Below are 21,137 nucleotides of genomic sequence, written 5' to 3'. Positions count from 1 at the left end.
TAAATTATGTTGAACTATCTTATATATCTCTTATTAATTTTATTATACAAGTTCGCTTCCTTCGCTGTTGGTGTCGCAATTTACGTAGTATTCAACGCCCCACTACTAAAATACGTAGTGGGTGCGTTGATCTTGAAGAATTTAATTATAACTTTTTCAAAAATTAAAAATTAAAATTATTATAAACATCAAAATTCAAAGTTATCAAAATTACTAAATTTGAAGAGTAAATTTTACAAGAAGCAACATCAAAATTCAACGGATATCGAATACATTAAACAAAATTTCTGTATGACAAAATTTTAATGCGACAAAATTTCTATATGTGAATGAATATAAATTGTGTACAAAATTATTATTTTATTAATGTATAATTATTTTATTTTAATAAAAATTATTTGTAAAAAAATTGTTTTGAAATTTTATTTAAAAAAAAATACAAATATTATCCGCGCGCCAGTGTGTATGTGAGTACATAATTTTTTTTTTTCAGACTGAGATATTTAATTTAAAAATATTTTAAAAATCTGATATAAAATAGGCGTACATAACTTCCTTGTACGCCTATTAAATTACATATACACTTTTTTTTTGAAAAGAAAAGTGAAAAGTACATAAAATTTTATTTCATTAATAATTTCTGATATTTTTTAATTACTAAATTAATATTTATTGTAATTTTTTTTTTTTACAATCTGAGGTTAATAATAATTATAAATAAATCAATATATTTAAATAAAAGACAAATTCTCGCCGATGTTTCTTCCCCTTATAAGAGCAAAATAATTCGTTAATTAACATTTTATTTTGTTCTAACTCTGGAACCGATGAAAAAAGTACCACTTATATATCGTTGAAAAGCATTCAATGAGGGCTTATTACTGTAGTAATAAATTTAAAAGTTTTGTATTTTGAGGTTTTTTTGGACATTTTTGGTTCAGTCGAATGCAATAAAAATGGGAGGTGTTTAACTAGATGTTACAACTGTCCTAAATCCAAAATTTCAACATCCTACTGCTAATCGTTTTTGAGTTATGCGAGTTACATACGAACAGATGTCACGCTGAAAGTAGTCAAACTGGATTTAGGGATGGTCAAAATAGATATTTCCATTGAAATCTGAAAACCGCGATTACAATATATGTAAAAATCATCTACGATATTTATCGATTCAGTTATTGATATTTAATCGATTAATAAATTTTAATTGTTTTTTGTTTACAATATTGAACATTTTGTTTCATTTAATATCTTTTTCTTTTTGCGTAATTACCTTTATGATAATACTTCAGAGGATGATGTATGAGTGTAAATGAAGTGTAGTCTTGTACCGTCTCAGTTCGATCGTTTCTGAGATGTGTGGTTAATTGAAACCCAACAACCAAAAACACCGATATCCATGATCTAGTATTCAAATAAGTGTTAAAAATAACTGACTTTACTAGGACTTGAACGCTGGAACTCTTCCAAATCAGCTGATTTGGGAAGACGCGTTCACCACTAGACCAAACCGGTGGGTTTCCTTTATTATCTAATTAAAATACATTTGAATATGATTTGTTTTCTGTAAACTTAATTCGTACCGTTTTACTTTATGTATTTTTATGTATTTATTAGCAAAGAGTTATTTTACCAAAAATTAAATCGTATTTCTAACACCAATCTTTTCTCTTTTACTCTTAGCTTTAACTACTAAAAATAAATTTTTTTATAATTTTTTTTTTCAATCTTTATTCAGGTCAGATTTCACGTAACTAAATTTACCCATTACTTTGTGTCCTGAGAATTACGATCTGCTTTAATTTAACCGAAGGTGCAGAAATTGGGACGAAATCTTTCGGCAACCAATAGTCGCTAACGATGCATTTCCAAACCTATGTGCATCGAATTTTTATTTTTACCATTAAAACATGATTTTTTTCTTTTTTCTGTTTAGTCTACTGGAATAAACATTCAGATATTACTTCAAAGGATGATATGTACGATTGTAAATGAAGTGTACTCTTGTACAGTCTCAGGTCGACCGTTCCTATAATGTATGGTTAATTGAAAACCCAACCACCAAAGAACACCCGTATCCACGATGTAGTATTCAAATCCATATAAAAGTAATTGTCTTTACTAATACTTGAATACTGGAACTTTCAACTTCCAAATCAGATGATTTGGGAAGACGCGTTCACCACTAGACCAACCCGGTGGGTTATTAAAACATGACCTGAAAATTTCTTACATTCTTTGTAAATCATTCTGTTATTAAATAGCTATTATTTGAGTGAGTAACGTCTCATATGTGGAAAAAAAATTTGGTTGTTAATATCACTTGAATTTTGTAAAAAAAATTGTTACAAGCATATAATACTTGTATACTTGTAATATTTTTTTCGCGTCTTTTCTACGGGCAAACATTTTAGTAAGATTGAGCAATAGATAAAAGTAAAAATTAACAAAACGACCGCAAAAAAAATTGTTACTCTTTAACGTAGGATAATTAGTAAATTAGAATAATTAATGAGCCTGCGGCTGACAATTTTGTATACAGTACAACTTTTTTCGAACTTTTTGTATCTATTTAAACATATATATATATATACATAAACTATGGCATTCCCGATAACGTAAGGATTCCAACGCGGCGTCATATATCTAAATCGGTTCAGTCGTTGAGCGGCTACGGTGAAAAAACTTACTTACATGTAAACATCCTAAATACATTACACTTCTTTTTAGGCATTCTTTATAAAAAAAAATAAACAAAGGAAGTTATATATTTTGTTTAGAGCTTTTTTTTTATTACTTTTATGAACAATAATTTTAATAACAAAATAAAAATGTCATAGATTAAAAGAGATGTGTCCGTGGTATAAAATAAGGCCCTTTATAATTTTATAAAAGGAATTTTAAAGTTTCAAACTAATCGGAAAATAAATAAATCGATTAGTATAGATAATATGAAAGAAACTATAACGGTTTCATATAATAATTTGTTTTTTTTTTTTTTTTTTTGTTAACGTAATTAACTGAAACATCAAAAGTATAAGATTCAGTTAAAGTTTTACATTTAAAAAAATTTTATAGTTGATGAAAAGTGATACAACTCAAAAAAGATAATAAATAAAAGAAAAAAAAGAGTTATCAATTAAAGGTCTACTGAAAAGTTCCCGAACATTCTTATTCTTATTTTTTATTATTATTATTGCTGTTTATAATACAGAATATTTCTAAATTAGTTATACAAAAGTAGCGTTTAATACTTTCAAACTTGTTAGATACATCACTCAAAACTTCCACAAGTTTCATCCCCGCGTAACACCATTAGTTCCCGAAGTTCCCACTAGGTGGCACACGCGATATATACAAGAATGGGGGGAGAGGCGGAGCTATCCGATGATGGCATCGGGCACCCTCAAGCTTTGAGAGGACGCGGGGAGAACAAGGGATGTGCGCAACGAACATTTGGAGCTAGTTAGCGTAGGAACGGGGGGCGCAGCTCCCCAGCAGAGGGGAACTTGGCTGTCCAGAAGGGAGGTCAACGTCCCTGAATGAAACTAGGAGGACCTCGATGGTACGCCCGTAGGACTAGGAAAGAGAGGGGGGCAGTCGACTGACACGAACCCACCGGGTTGGTCTGTTGGTGAACGCGTCTTCCTAAATCAGCTGATTTGGAAGTCGAGAGTTCCAGCGTTCAAGTCCTAGTAAAGTCAGTTATTTTTAACACTTATTTGAATACTAGATCGTGGATACCGGTGTTCTTTGGTGGTGGATTTCAATTAACCACACATCTCAGAAACGGTCGAACTGAGATTGTACAAGACTACTCTTCATTTACACTCACGAATATCACCCTCTGAAGTTTTATCTGAAAAGTAATTACCGGAGGCTAAACAGGAAAAAGAAAAAAGAAAATGTCGACTGACACGACACTCTGACAGCGCTGTGCGTACCTTAATGGTGGAGTAAAAAGGAAAAAAAAAGGTGGCATGCGCGAATGGGTAAATCAAGTCATCATGCAGTTGTATAACTGTGCAGAGCGTGCTCAGTATTGTTGTAATAGAATAACTATAGATAACTGAATAGAATATTTTTATTTTGAATAGTATTTATAAATTCCCGTAAGAAAGTCACGGTGTTCTATTCCGTAGTCTGAACAAAATGTGTCAGTGAGTATACCTTACAGATTTAGAATAGTTGATTGTGTACATGAGCGGGAAATAAATTTCTTTGTGCAATTTATTTCAATACCTCTAAAATCACTTCGGGCCCTCACAGCTTATATGGAACTATGCCCCTAACCCGCTTGTTGTTCTTTTTCTTTTTCTACCACAGGTAAAACGCGTGCTTAAATCCTATTTCCAGTCCCTTCAGATGTTCTATTGATCGGATCGGGCTGATTTTTTGGTTTTATTCTGCTCGAAATCCCCCAGCAGATATCTTCATAAAATATCCATACACTTTCAAAATGATTTTTCTATGAGTAATAACCTTGATAATTTCTTCAATTAAGGAATAAATTACGACTTTTCAGAAAGGACTCAATTTTGGGGTATGCTGATGCTTGATGCCATATCTGTGGATTATTCCGAGCAGAATAAAAAAATTCAGCCCGATATATAGTTAGTCCGGACTAACTGGAAATAGGATTTCTGCCCAATTTTTGTGATATATATATATATATATATATATAAGATTGGTTTAATATTATTTATTTTTTGTAATTACGATTCATATATATTATACATTAATTTTTTACAACCGTTTATCGTTGTGTACCGTTTAATATTTTCCATTGTGACGTCCTCATTACATCTACGTTATTACTTCATTGTACGAAATAAAGGAATTAATTACGTAGAAGATGTAATGAGAACGTCAGCATGGAAAAAAATTGTAGAAAACGATAAACGGATGTAAAAAATCAATATATAATATAATTATAATTATTATAATATATAATATAATTTTTCGCGATCACATTACTTCGTTCACTTCGTAGAAGGAAGTATTGTGATCGGGAAAAACTTCGATATCAGATTTCAACGGAAATATCCATTTTGAGCATCCCTGAATCCATTTTGACTAGTTTCGGCATTACGTCTGTACGTATGAATCTCGCATAACTAAAAAACGTAGGATAATGAAATTTTGGATTTAGAACTGTTATAACACCAAGTTGTCCACCTTCAAATTTGATTGCAATCGACTAAACCAAAAGTATTCATACACGTTTTTCTTAACTGCAGTAATAAGCCCTCATTGAGAGCTTTTCAACGATATCTGTAAGCGGTAGTAATTTTCATCGGTTCCAGAGTTATGGCCAAATTGAATTGTAATTAATGAAATATTTGACCTTACAAGGGAAGCCACATCGGCTCGAATGAGACTTTATCTCTTTTTTTAATTTAAATGTATTGATTTATTAATAATTATTAATCTCAGCTTGTAAAAAAAAATTAATAATTCAATAATAATAAAAAAAAAATGTATGAAAAAATATCAAAAGTTATTAATAAAAATAAGATTTTATAGTTTTCATTTAAAAAAAATGTGTGTATGTAATTTAATAGGCGTACAAGGAGGTCATGTGTCCACATCGGATTTTTTACTTACTATGTAACGCATGCGTACATTGCAATAAATGAAGGTATTTTAATATACTTTTATTTATTGTTTATCTATATAAATAAAAATGTAAAGATTCAAAATCTTAAATCTCCGAAAGTTCTTCACCGATTGCTTTCAAATTTTGACAGAACGTTGGATTCGATAGGCGCGTGTTTTTATATATCTAAGATGTCACAGCTGTGACATGTAAAAACATGCTTTTTTAGAAAAACAGCGCTATCTGTTGGACGTAAACGCAACACACGCTATACTAAATATTTTTCGATTCCATTTCAGTGTTTCCAATAAAGACAGAGGTTTTTCTGTCTATCCGCTATAGACAGAAAAACCTCTGGACCGATTAACGCACGGGGAAAAAGGGAAAATCGATAAAACTAAAAGGCAAAAATGTAAAAAGGGAAAAAGGGGAAAATTGAAAAAATGGAAATGGAAATGGAAAGGTGAAAGGAGAAAAAATAAAACTGAAAAGAGGGTAAAGGAAATAGAAACGGGGGAAGGAAATGAGGAAAAAGGGGGAAATGGGTGAAAGGGAAAGGGAATAAGGTAAATGTGAAAATGATAAAAGGGTAAATGGGGGAAAAGGAACAGGGGGAAAAAGGGAGAAAGAGTAAAAGAGAAAGTTTAAATTTTGTGAAGTTCCGTATGTTAATTTTGTTACCTTTTATCAAACTTTTAATTGCGCGTGCACATTAATGTCACGTAATGACACATCAATGTCATGTAATTATGTCAGTAATGATGCACGTGTCAATTTTTTTTTTTGTCTTCAGTCATTTGACTGGTTTGATGCAGCTCTCCAAGATTCCTTATCTAGTGCTAGTCGTTTCATTTCAGTATACCCTCTACATCCTACATCCCTAACAATTTGTTTTACATATTCCAAACGTGGCCTGCCTACACAATTTTTCCCTTCTACCTGTCCTTCCAATATTAAAGCGACTATTCCAGGATGCCTTAGTATGTGGCCTATAAGTCTGTCTCTTCTTTTAACTATATTTTTCCAAATGCTTCTTTCTTCATCTATTTGCCGCAATACCTCTTCATTTGTCACTTTATCCACCCGTCTGATTTTTAACATTCTCCTATAGCACCGCATTTCAAAATCTTCTAATCTTTTCTTCTCAGATACTCCGATTGTCAAGTTTCACTTCCATATAAAGCGGCACGTATTGACACGTGTATCACTTCACCGCCTTTCGTTCGAATATGAGCCAGAAATAGATTATTCGTCACACGCATTAATTGTCATTTACAATATGGACAAAGAATCCCAACGGTCTCATGCATTTAAATACAAAGGTGAATCGGCCGGTCTTTCCTGCGCATCAGGAAAAGTTTCATTTCCACCATTGAATTCTCCGCCAGAACCATTGAAAACACTACTGGCTGGAGCCACATCTCAATCGAAATTGTTTTTGCGTAAAATTCTTAAATTTAATTCTCGCTTCCAAATGACAAAAATCGTTCAGAACGAGGACGGTCGTAATTTTGAATCAACATTTTAAGATTCAGGGTCAAGTTTATCATCAAATCGGTTCTTTGTTCTCAATGCCTGATGGCGTTCCAAATTTTTTTCAAATCAATTTCACTGGAAATGAGGAGCAACAAATTAACACACGCTGTTAATACAACCACATCGAACAGATGGAGAGGCGAGAAATAGCGGCAACTTTGGAAACTTTTTTGCGTTGGCAATTGCTTCATCAGGCATTGCAACGACATTGCTTAAGAAGGGCGGACTGCGCATTCATCACTCAAGTTGCCATTGAACATTCTCACAAATCCAGACGCAATGTGTAACATAAAGAAGCATTCAGGCGTGTTGAAGTTTTGAGAAAATGCAAAATTATTATCTGGGATGAACGCAGTATGGCTCACAAGCATTCACTTGAAGCTCTCGATAGAACGCTGAATGATCTCATAGTTCGAGTTGTGATAACTGTACGCGTGATGGCGTCAGGTATTTTAAAAATATATTTTTTTTATACATATTTTTCATCAAACGGTCCAAACAATTTATAATTAATTTGAAAATGTTCTTTAGTTTTGGATTTACAACGTTTGAACAGGACAACGTCTGTCAGATCTGCTAGTATATATATATATATATATATATATATATCTAGCAACAGCGAATCATTGCCAGGTGTGCTAGTATATATAAACAATTAGATTGTTTTCCGTGCGGTATGTGGAAAAAATTGATTTCATTTTTAATGTTTTACAACTTATTTTTTTTAATAAAAAATTTGTAGGTTTTCAATCGTTTCAAGCAATATGACATTTTGTTGGTAAGTAGTTTTTTCATGAAATATATTTTTTTTTTTAAATATTGATCCTGAAAAGTAGATTAAGAACAAATTTCATAAATTTAGTCCTTTTAACCCGTCACTATTTTAAGATAAAGCTCAAAACCAGTCAATATGAAACTTTTTAAAAATATATTACATCAATCAAGCATGTGTGTATGTATATATATATATATATATGTATATATACATAACTTTAATAATCAGTTATAGTATGTATTGTACTAATCAAATAATCTTGCTTAGCTCTAGTGTTATACAATATATTTCCTTATGACACAATTACTACTTTTCCAATCGACGTTAAAACTGTAGGATTTCCCAGGTTGACAATTTGACAGTTACTTCAGTAATATTTTGTTCTTTAAAAATATTTGACAGCTAGTTTTTTTCTTGTTGGCAATGTCAGATATCAAACTTATTGATAAAAAAAATGTAATTACTGAATTTTTATGTCGATACATCTAAACTATTATATAAAAACGAAGAAGGTTTTTGTTTGTTCGGTATAAAAAGAAAAACTACGCAACCAAATTTTTACCCTTTTTTTGGCTGAGAAGGTTTTATACATGTATTTCAATTAGAAGAAAAAAGATATATATATACAGCTAGTTAGGCCCTTCGGGTGGGTCACCCTGGCGGGCGGTGTCTCCGAATGGAATTATTAGGTATCCAAAATTGATTAACTCCTGCGTAAAAATCTTTTTTTTTTTGAATGATGAAAGTTGATATAATGAAAGTTAAATTAGAAATTTAACTCTAGGACATTGATACTAACAAATCGGGATTTTCCGCTAGTGATCGGTACATTCCGGTGCCTACTTTTTGCTTATAGTTCATTATTTGATGAAGAAAAGCAATCAGATAAATAAAAAAAATTTTATTAACTAGCAGATCCGGCAATACTTCGCTATTGCTAGATTTGATTATATATATATATATATATAGATTAAATGAACACAATTGAAAGTTTGCTAAAACATTAACAAAATGAACATAACGGAACTTCACAAAATTTAACCTTTCCCTTTTACCCTTTCTCCCTTTTCCCTTTCACCCCTTTTCTTTTCCCTATTTTTCCTTTTTCCCATTTTCATTTTTACATAACTGCCTTTCCCCCCTTTTGGCATAATTTTTCCCTATTTCCCGCCTTCTTTACCCTTCCCCTTTTCCATTCCCGCTTTCTTTTTTCATTTTCCCCTTCTTCCGTTTCACCTTTTTCGATTTTTTTCCCTTTTACGAATTTTCCCTTTCTCCCTTTTCCCCGCGCGTAAATCGGTCCAGTAGTTTTTTAATCTATAGCGGACACACATATCGGAAACATTGAAATTGAATCGTAAAATATTTAGTATAGCGTGTGTTGCTTTTATGTCCAACAGATACCGCTGTTTTTAAAAAAAAAACATCTTTGGTGTGACATCTTGGGTATATAAATCGTAGGTATATAAAAACACGCGCGTATTCAAATGCAACGTTGTGTCAAAATTTTTAAAGCAGTCAGTGAAGAACTTTCAGAGATTTAATATTTTGAACAAATATTTAAAAATATAAATTTAATATTGCGCATATATATCGATATATCGACATATAATAACACAATAAGTATACACCTGATCACCACGAGATATGTACTAACGAGTCGAAATTTTCCGCTATTGATAGGTACATTCCGGTGCTAACCTACACACACACACACACACACACACACACACACACAGAGATACAGACCCACATACTAATGTTAAGTTTGGTTAAATTATATTTTGAAATAAATAAATGTAAATCGGTATAAAAATGTTAATATAATGGTTATATAGGGTCATATTAACAGTAACCAAAAAGTTAACCCCAGAGTGGACCCAGAATGGAGTCTCACTACTCTGGTAAGATTGTGCGAGACGAGACCAATCATCAACATCAACTGGTATTAAAAACGGGCTGCCCTTGGGGCACTGTTTAAAGAAGTGCAATGGGGTGCTCTTATAATATCTTTACAAACAATCGGCCGATTTTCAAAATTCAAACGGGATATTTGTTAGTTGGTTGAAGACAAACATTTTCATCTATCAGGCACACTCACGATCTAACAGATCTCGGATATTCAAAAATGTTGTTATATCTACGCAACCGAATTTATGATTTTCAAAATTCAAAAGAAGTATTTACTAGTATAGTATAAAAAATTCCTTACGGAACGCCGGAAGGCGGAGGTAGATTTCACCGGTGCGAAGTAGAGGATAAAATATATTTAAGTTAAGAAAAACTTCAAATTTACTCAATACGACAATTTTTACATATGAAAAAAGTTTCATATGTTTAGCATACGACAAACCCCCATCTTCATACAATTCCGGCAATATTTTGGTTATTCCTTACCGTAAGGGTTGGTCATATCAAAATTTGTTTTTACAAAAGTTTTAGGTAATGTTTACAGGAGTAACGACCACTTTAAACCGATTCGACACTGTGCCTATTAAAGGTAGATATGATATTTTTACTTCAAAACCTCATTTTTTTCACCCTCCCCCCACCTGGGCGAATGGTAGGTGATGTCAAAAACTTTATTCAGATAATAATTTTTAGGCCCTTATCCAAAGAATAGTAGGAACTTTAAAAGAATTTGATTTTTTTTTTTTTTTTGAAAAAGCCCCCCAAATTTCCACCTCCATGGTCCGATTTTGCCCATTAAGAAACTCGACCAAGATATTAGGTTGTTATATTTTATGTATCAATTCGAAAGTGGTTGGCGCAAAATTACGGCAGTTATGGTGGACACAAAAAGTGAAATATATATATATAGTAACCAAAACAAAAATTAATTGATATACTTCGAAAAATTTCAACTGTGCTACACCGAGATCAGCTGTAGAGTTTTCAATGAGAATAGAGGTAGTAGTGTCGGCAACGGTTTGAGAATCGAACCCGCTGTTATCGAATTCGATGTTTTACGATGACAGGTCAAAGTGGAACGCCGTATGCTGCAAGTAATATTGTGCTGAGTTATGACGGTGCATAAATTACAAAGGACTACCCTAGATTAGGAAGATTAAAGAAAAACAAACCAACATACTTGGCGTTTATAGACCTAGAAAAGGCATTCGATAACGTAGACTGGAATAAAATGTTCAGCATTTTAAAAAAATTAGGGTTCAAATACAGAGATAGAAGAACAATTGCTAACATGTACAGGAACCAAACAGCAACAGTAACAATTGAAGAACATAAGAAAGAAGCCGTAATAAGAAAGGGAGTCTGACAAGGATGTTCCCTATCTCCATTACTTTTTATACTTACATGGAACTAGCAGTTAATGATGTTAAAGAACAATTTAGATTCGGAGTAACAGTACAAGGTGAAAAGATAAAGATGCTAGGATTTGCTGATGATATAGTAATTCTAGCCGAGAGTAAAAAGGATTTAGAAGAAACAATGAACGGCATAGATGAAGTCCTACGCAAAAACTATCGCATGAAAATAAACAAGAACAAAACAAAAGTAATGAAATGTAGTAGAAATAACAAAGATGGACCGCTGAATGTGAAAATAGGAGGAGAAAAGATTATGGAGGTAGAAGAATTTTGTTATTTGGGAAGTAAAATTACTAAAGATGGACGAAGCAGGAGCGATATAAAATGCCGAATAGCACAAGCTAAACGAGCCTTCAGTAAGAAATATAATTTGTTTACATCAAAAATGAATTTAAATGTCAGGAAAAGATTTTTGAAAGTGTATGTTTGGAGTGTCGCTTTATATGGAAGTGAAACTTGGACAATCGGAGTATCTGAGAAGAAAAGATTAGAAGCTTTTGAAATGCGGTGCTATAGGAGAATGTTAAAAATCAGATGGGTGGATAAAGTGACAAATGAAGAGGTATTGCGGCAAATAGATGAAGAAAGAAGCATTTGGAAAAATATAGTTAAAAGAAGAGACAGACTTATAGGCCACATACTAAGGCATCCTGGAATAGTCGGTTTAATATTGGAAGGTCAGGTAGAAGGGAAAAATTGTGTAGGCAGGCCACGTTTGGAGTATGTAAAACAAATTGTTAGGGATGTAGGATGTAGAGGGTATACTGAAATGAAACGACTAGCACTAGATAGGGAATCTTGGAGAGCTGCATCAAACCAGTCAAATGACTGAAGACAAAAAAAAAAAAAGATTCTGTTTCTTTTTTTAGATTTTTTTATGTTTATGCTAGAGGTTAATGTTAATATTGGTTAAATTTATCCAGCAATATTTATATATTATTGCTCTCCTCTTTTAACCTTTGCAAAAAATTGTGGAAAAATCTTAAGTCCCTTTTTTGTCTCTATAATGTCATGTAATTTTTTATTTTATTTAATACTGTATGTTTTCATGATGAATAACTGAATGACCCTACTATATTTTGTTACTGGAAGGAGGTTCTGGCTTATAAACATATAAAAGTCTGATGATAATAATTGTACACTTTCGTTATTATTTATTTTTATAATAACATAAAGATATTGTAGAGAAGAAGGCTGGAGATTTGATTGAAAACTCATAACATAATTCAGATGTTTTACACAAATGGAAAAGCTATTTGTTGATAAATTATTAATGAAAACTTAAAACTTTTGGTAAAAGATTTGTTTCTTCAATGAAGAGTTATTATCATGTCAGTTAAGCTTTTTTTTGCTTTTCATTATCCTAGAATTTCATTTAAATTGGTTTAGTATTTTTTGATGTGATGTTATTAAAATTGAGATCTGGAATGACTGTGTATATGGATGGTTTTAAAAGTAGCTTTTTTTTCAACTTTAGTTTGTGAACAATCTAGTGTGTTTTTGTTAAATTGATAAAATATGAATTATTACACTTTTTGGAAAAGCATTCATAATTAATTTTTTTGAGCATATTACTGAACATTTATGTAAGTACAACTCATTTAAGTAAGAAATAGTAGCATGAATTATTTATGCAGTTATTTTTATGGTTATTGATTATTGTGTAGTGAGTGTTTTTAATATAGATAGTTTTTACTTTTATTTCTAATAATAATAATCTAAAATCTTGGTAGAAAGAAAAAGGAATTTAGTTTACGTAAGTAATGCAGTTTACTTTTCTTTAATATTTAATAAAGATAAAATTATTTTAATAAAAAAAAAGTTATGTATTTATGCAATTCTTATTTATCTAAATTTGTTGAAATGTTTTTAAAATGTTTTATCATTGATGCTAAATTATATATAATCTGTTTTTTTTTTGTTTTATTTTGTAGGCTTGTCAATCAAACACCACACAATATTATTACATCATCTACTACTCCAAGCAGTTGGGGATCTTTTGGACGTTCTAGAAATCTTATGTCGCCAGCTACACCATCTGCTTTGGATGCTAGATTGGGCACCAGTCAACAATCTGTTATTGATGGTGAAAATGAAGCTAAACCGATTGTTCCTGAATTATGCCTTGATTATTTGTGGTCTGAAAACCAAACTCTCTCTTGGTTAGTTTGAAAAATATTACCTTTCTCTCACTCTCTCTCTTTATATATATATATATATATATAATTATTTTTTGTAAATAAACTGTATATGAAGAGAGTGAACATGCATGCACACACATACAGAGTTGTACATTGTAAGTGATATATTTTTATGACCAGATTTTTTTCAGCATTTCTTTGGTTATTATCATTTTTATCCTTATTTTACACTCTTCAATTTTCTATAATAGTATTCCCTGAGATGTAATGGAACTGTCAGGTCATTATGGATCCAGTTTACCATCTTAACCAGATCGAAAAGACCTTTGTTTTTACATGACTGCCCAAAAAGGAGTGTAATATATTGAGGGTGTATGTATGTATGTTTGTTCCACCATATTAGTTCAATGGCTGAACCGGTTTAGATATATGACTGACTCCCTGTTGGAATCTTTACATTATTGTTAGTGTCAAATATATATATAGTAGTTTCTTTTGGAGGGGGTGAAAAATGTTTTCACGTTATCGTCACCCAGATTTGTAATAGTGGAGATTTGTCTGTGAAGCACAAACTTTAATGAACTGAATGATTCAAATCAATCGAATGGATAATATTACAAAAATAATAGAATTAAATTTATGTTTTTTTTTTTTTTTGTCTTCCGTCATTTGACTGGTTTGATGCAGCTCTCCAAGATTCCCTATCTACTGCTAGTCGTTTCATTTCAGTATACCCTCTACATCCTACATCCCTAACAATTTTTTTTACATATTCCAAACGTGGCCTGCCTACACAATTTTTCCCTTCTACCTGTCCTTCCAATATTAAAGCGACTATTCCAGGATGCCTTAGTACGTGGCCTATAAGTCTGTCTCTTCTTTTAACTATATTTTTCCAAATGCTTCTTTCTTCATCTATTTGCCGCAGTACCTCTTCATTTGTCACTTTATCCACCCATCTGATTTTTAACATTCTCCTACAGCACCACATTTCAAAATCTTCTAATCTTTTCTTCTCAGATACTCCGATTGTCCAAGTTTCACTTCCATATAAAGCGACACTCCAAACATACACTTTCAAAAATCTTTTCCTGACATTTAAATTAATTTTTGATGTAAACAAATTATATTTCTTACTGAAGGCTCGTTTCGCTTGTGCTATTCGGCATTTTATATCGCTCCTGCTTCGTCCATCTTTAGTAATTCTACTTCCCAAATAACAAAATTCTTCTACCTCCATAATCTTTTCTCCTCCTATTTTCACATTCAGTGCTCCATCTTTGTTATTTCTACTACACATCATTACTTTTGTTTTGTTATTGTTTATTTTCATGCGATAGTTCTTGCGTAGGACTTCATCTATGCCGTGCATTGTTTCTTCTAAATCCTTTTTACTCTCGGCTAGAATTACTATATCATCAGCAAATCCTAGCATCTTTATCTTTTCACCTTGTACTGTTACTCCGAATCTAAATTGTTCTTTAACATCATTAACTGCTAGTTCCATGTAAAGATTAAAAAGTAATGGAGATAGGGAACATCCTTGTCAGACTCCCTTTCTTATTACGGCTTCTTTCTTATGTTCTTCAATTGTTACTGTTGCTGTTTGGTTCCTGTACATGTTAGCAATTGTTCTTCTATCTCTGTATTTGAACCCTAATTTTTTTAAAATGCTGAACATTTTATTCCAGTCTACGTTATCGAATGCCTTTTCTAGGTCTATAAACGCCAAGTATGTTGGTTTGTTTTTCTTTAATCTTCCTTCTACTATTAATCTGAGGCCTAAAATTGCTTCCCTTGTCTCTATACTTTTCCTGAAACCAAATTGGTCTTCTCCTAACACTTCCTCCACTCTCCTCTCAATTCTTCTCTATAGAATTCTAGTTAAGATTTTTGATGCATGACTAGTTAAACTAATTGTTCTGTATTCTTCACATTTATCTGCCCCTGCTTTCTTTGGTATCATTACTATAACACTTTTTTTGAAGTCTGACGGAAATTCCCCTTTTTCATAAATATTACACACCAGTTTGTATAATCTATCAATCGCTTCCTCACCTGCACTAGGCAGTAATTCTACAGGTATGTATTCCGTCTATTCCAGGAGCCTTTCTGGCATTTAAATCTTTTAATGCTCTCTTAAATTCAGATCTCAGTATTGTTTCTCCCATTTCATCCTCCTCAACTTCCTCTTCTTCCTCCAACACCATTTTCTAATTCATTTCCTCCGTATAACTCTTCAATATATTCCACCCATCTATTGACTTTACCTTTCGTATTATATATTGGTGTACCATCTTTGTTTAACACATTATTAGATTTTAATTTTTGTACCCCAAAATTTTCCTTAACTTTCCTGTATGCTCCGTCTATTTTACCAATGTTCATTTCTCTTTCCACTTCTGAACACTTTTCTTTAATCCACTCTTCTTTCGCCAGTTTGCACTTCCTGTTTATAGCATTTCTTAATTGCCGATAGTTCCTTTTACTTTCTTCATCACTAGCATTCTTATATTTTCTACGTTCACCCATCAGCTGTAATATATCGTTGAAACCCAAGGTTTTCTACCAGTTCTCTTTATTCCGCCTAAGTTTGCTTCTGCTGATTTAAGAATTTCCTTTTTAACATTCTCCCATTCTTCTTCTACATTTTCTACCTTATCTTTTTTACTCAGACCTCTTGCGATGTCCTCCTCAAAAATCTTCTTTACCTCCTCTTCCTCAAGCTTCTCTAAATTCCACCGATTCATCTGATACCTTTTCTTCAGGTTTTTAAACCCCAATCTACGTTTCATTATCACCAAATTATTGTCGCTATCAATGTCTGCTCCAGGATAAGTTTTGCAGTCAACGAGTTGATTTCTAAATCTTTGCTTAACCATGATATAATCTGTCTGATACCTTGCAGTATCGCCTGGCCTTTTCCAAGTGTATATTCTTCTATTATGATTTTTAAATTGGGTGTTGGCAATTATTAAATTATACTTCGTGCAAAACTCTATAAGTCGGTCCCCTCTTTCATTCCTTTTGCCCAGCCCGTATTCACCCACTATATTTCCTTCCTTGCCTTCTCCAATGCTTGCATTCCAATCTCCAACTATTATTAAATTTTCATCTCCTTTTACGTGTTTAATTGCTTCATCAATCTCTTCGTATACACACTCTACCTCATCATCATCATGGGCGCTTGTAGGCATATAGACGTTAACAATCGTTGTCGGTTTAGGTTTTGATTTTATCTTTATTACAATGATTCTATCGCTATGCGTTTTGAAATACTCCACTCTCCTCCCTATCTTCTTGTTCATCACGAAACCTACTCCTGCCTGCCCATTATTTGACGCTGAGTTAATTACTCTAAAATCACCTGACCAAAAGTCGCCTTCCTCTTCCCACCGAACCTCACTAATTCCTACTATATCCACATTTGTCCTACCCATTTCTCTTTTTAAATTTTCTACCCTACCAACCTTTTTTAAGCTTCTAACATTCCACGCTCCGACTCGTAGAATGTTATTTTTTACTTTTCTGGTGACCCCTTTCTTATTAGTCCCCACCCGGAGATCCGAACGGGGGACTATTTTAACTCCAGAATATTTTACCAAGGAAGGCGCCTCCATTATTGCTTTTGAAAATGCAGAGAGCCACATTTTCTTGGAAAAAAAAAACAGCTGTAGTTTCCCATTGCTTTCAGCTGCGCAGTACTCAGAGGACTGAGTGATGTTGATATGGCCGTTTAGGTCATTGTGACTCACGCCCCTAAGAACTACTGAAAGAGCTGCTGCCCTCTTTCAGGAATCATTCCTTAGTCTGGCTCTCAACAGATACCTCTCCGATATGGTTGCACCTTCGGTCCACAGCTACTCTGTATCCCTGAGCACTCAAGCCCCCTCACCAACGGCAAGGTCTCATGATTCATAGAGGGGGACAAAATTATTTATGTTAAAATATATAAATTAAAAAAATCCTGTTTAATAATAATGGGCTTCCTGTGGAAACTGCGTGTGAGGCTAAAGTGATGAGATGATGTGAGCACCTTGTGTGAGAGTATCAATGTGTGTGAGGGTAACAAATGGGGTGCTGTTTTGAGTGGTGCAATGGAATTATAATATCTCTGCAAACTGTCGTCTGATTTTCAAAATTCAAACAGGGTATTTGTTAGGTTAAAGGCTAACTTTTGCACGCATCAGGTACCCTCTCAATCTAACAGATTTTGGTTATTGGGAAATGTTATATCTTTTAATTTTCAAAATTCAAACTGGATATTTGCTAGTGTAATACAAAATCACGATGGAACTAAATCAAAACAAAAATTAACTAATGTACACTGATAAATCAAGTGGCTAATGCTTCACCAAGACCAACTTGAACCCGGTGAGCTCCCACAAACAGTCTTTGTAGAGTTTGATGATAGTATGATTAGAGGTAATGCTGTCGGCATTAGATTGAGGATCAAGCTCGCTATTGATGAATTTTATGTTTTAGGGAGACAGGGCAAAGTGAAACAGCGTATGCAGTGCTGGGCTCTGACTGTGCATGAACTATAAGGGACTACCCTAGATAGAACTGTCCTATAAGGGACTGAACTAGATAGAACTGAATATTTGAGCACTCACATTTTTGCCAAGGGCAGGCCAAAGTAGCATTGTGTCGCGTGAGACGGTTGGAGAGTTTAGCTTGTTTGAATCCCTTGTATGATCCGCATGATAAAAAGTCACAAGAGACTTTTTATATCAAATAAATAGATTGAAATGTTTACAGTTTCCTCATTTGGCTCCATACATTAATTACATTATATCCATAAGTTTTTGAATTGTAAATTTTTTTTAATGACCACTAAAAAGTATTAAATAATAAAAACAATTATAAAAATTAAAATAACGTGACTGCCAAAAAATAAAAAATAATAAATTGAACTAAAATAAAGAAAACAAGGTATGGACATAAAGGACTAAACATCACATGCAGTATTTAATTAAGTAAAATAATTGGTGACCAGTCAACTTTCAGACAGCTTTAATTTATTTAAATATATTTTTTTTGTAGAAATAGCAGAGATTTACGGTTGTCTAATGGTTAAGTTCTCATCAGGTCTTGCTTGCATTGATTAAAATATTTTATCCGATGAAAATATTTAAATGCAGTTGGGGAGCTCTTTAATATATAGAATAATTACTATTCAGAGCCCCCCAACTGAGTTCTGTGAGAGACTTTTTATCATGTGGATCATACAGCAATTTTCTGGGATTCAAATGGCTAAACTCTCTAATCATCTCACGCGATTCAGTGCTGTAGGCGTGGCCCTTGGCAAAGATGTGAGTCTCAGATTTACAATAGCTCTATCTAGGGTAGTTCCTTGTAGTTTATGCCCGCTTAGATTCCAGCACAATATTAGTGGCAGCATACATCGTTTCACTTTGTCCTGTTTCCCTAAAGCATCAAATTCGACAATAGTGGGATTGATCTTCAATCCGATCTTGACAGCATTATCTCTAATTATACTGTCATCAAACTCTACAAAGATTGTTTGCGGAAGCTCACCAGGCTCAAGCTGATCTTGGTGTAGCACAGGTCACTTGATTTTTCTGAGTATATCAGTTAATTATTTTTCTGGTTTGATTCCTTCGTGATTCTGTATTATACTAGCAAATATCCAGTTTGATTTTTGAAAATCGGAAGATCGGTTGCAAAGATATAACATTTCCTAATAACCGTGATCTGTTAGATCAAGAGTGTACCTGATGCGTGCAAAAGTTAGCCTTCGACCTACTAACTTTTTATTTATTTATCTAGTAGTTGTGTTTATAAGATGTATCATTGTATATTTGTTGCAGACTTATTTTCATGTATCAGATAAACAAACTACAAAGTATAAAAAATAGAACCATTCAACAGGGTTCTAGCCTCAATGATTTTTAGTAAAGTGGAAAAAGCGTTATGATAATAAAATATTACAAAATTGAAGAGTATAGCTATTTAAGTAAATTGATTCAAAGAATCATTCATGAGTGTAATAGTATGTCGGTATTTCTGTACATTTTAAGGATTGCAAGTAATGGATCAAGTTTGATTAGTGTCAGATTTTTTCATAGTATCATATGAAAAAATTATTTCAATTCCTAAAGTACATGTATTATAACGTAAATTATTTATTTCTAGATTAACAATTATGTTTAGGAATTCATGCAGTTAAAGTAAAAATTCAAGTTTGTGTTTATTTAGTTGTTTTATTATTGTCTTTTTGTAGTTTCTTTGAAGGAGAGGCAAGCGATGTTTTTCTCAGCTGTGATATATCAGAAATTTCTCTGTTATTTCTTCTCAAAATAAGCTAATATGTGTAAAAATTTCATGGACAAATCAAAGATTTCCTGAAGTAATACTTGGATCTGTATCATCATTACCTGCAAAAGATGCTGCTTATCTACCTCTAAGTATAAATGCATTTTTGAATAATTATCATTTTATGATAATTGTTATTATTTGTTGTTAGTTTTGTTATATTATTTGTTTCTTGGACTTAATAAAATAATTTATTATAATATGTGTTTTTAAACTTAAGAATATATTTATATTTGTTTATTATTTGCGTTTAAAAGAGTATTAGTGCTTTGGTCATTAGAACTAAGAGCATGCGATAAACTGTGCTCAGACTTCTTAACTGATGGTCTACAGGAACCAATTCATTGAACTGGTACATCATCTTACTTCAAAACTTTCAATTTTAACAGGTTATTGTTATGTTAGATTTGCTTTGTGTACAAAATATATTAGACTGAATTTTGAAAAATCTTTAATACTTTAAAATGCTTAGAGTTGATTCTAAAAGAATGTTGAAAATATTATAGAGAATAATACTGAAAATAATATATATATATATATATATATATATATATATATATATATATATGTATTGTTTTGTTTCAAAATAAAGTTTTTTTATTATACAATGATCATATGCTGTGAACTGATAGAATGTTTTTTTTGAAGATGGAACGATTGATTTTCAGATCAAATATTTGAAAAATACTTTTATTTTCTGATTTTCTTTTGGCTTGATCCAGTGATTCTTTCTTGATTCAGGTTTCATAGGTAGCCACACCTATTGTTTATATAATGAATGTTTATGTAGTTTGTTACATTCATGAAGTACCAGTACAGGATACGTTATTAATTAAAACCTAACAACAGAATGGTATCCAGCAACTATCAACATGGGAATGCTTGTACTAGTCAAATGCATTTTTCTGACATTTCAAAACCAGTAGAAAGTTACTGATACTGGTCATGAGATTTGAATTCTTAATGAACTTTTTTTCATAAAAAAGAGAATCCTCTTTTTGATTTTTCTTAATTATAAAAGTCAAATTATGTGACAAAATAGGAAGTAAGGAATGTGGAAAGAAGAAAGATGAGTTGGAAGAGAAATTTGACTACACTATCAACAGTGAACAATAAGGAAAATAATTGGTTTAGGCATTTACTAAGGAAGAGACATTTCTTGAGAGTTAGAATAAAATGAACATTGTAGAGAACTCTGAAAAGAGAAAGGAGAATAAAATTAATATTATAGAGAACTGTGAAAAGAGAAAGAGATAAGAGTCAAGTTCATGGATGTTATTGAAAAAAAGTTATATATATGTATCTTAATGAAAATTCAAATATTTCATCAACATACTGGCCACTGTGCCAAATAACCTCAAATAACAACAAAAACAACCATCGAACACAGTAGCAGAACTTAGAAAACTAATACCAAA

Source organism: Lycorma delicatula, chromosome 10 (genome assembly GCF_047948215.1).
Source record: "Lycorma delicatula isolate Av1 chromosome 10, ASM4794821v1, whole genome shotgun sequence".
Classification (NCBI taxonomy): Eukaryota; Metazoa; Arthropoda; class Insecta; order Hemiptera; family Fulgoridae; genus Lycorma; species Lycorma delicatula.
Note: the sequence above shows the minus strand (reverse complement) of the source record.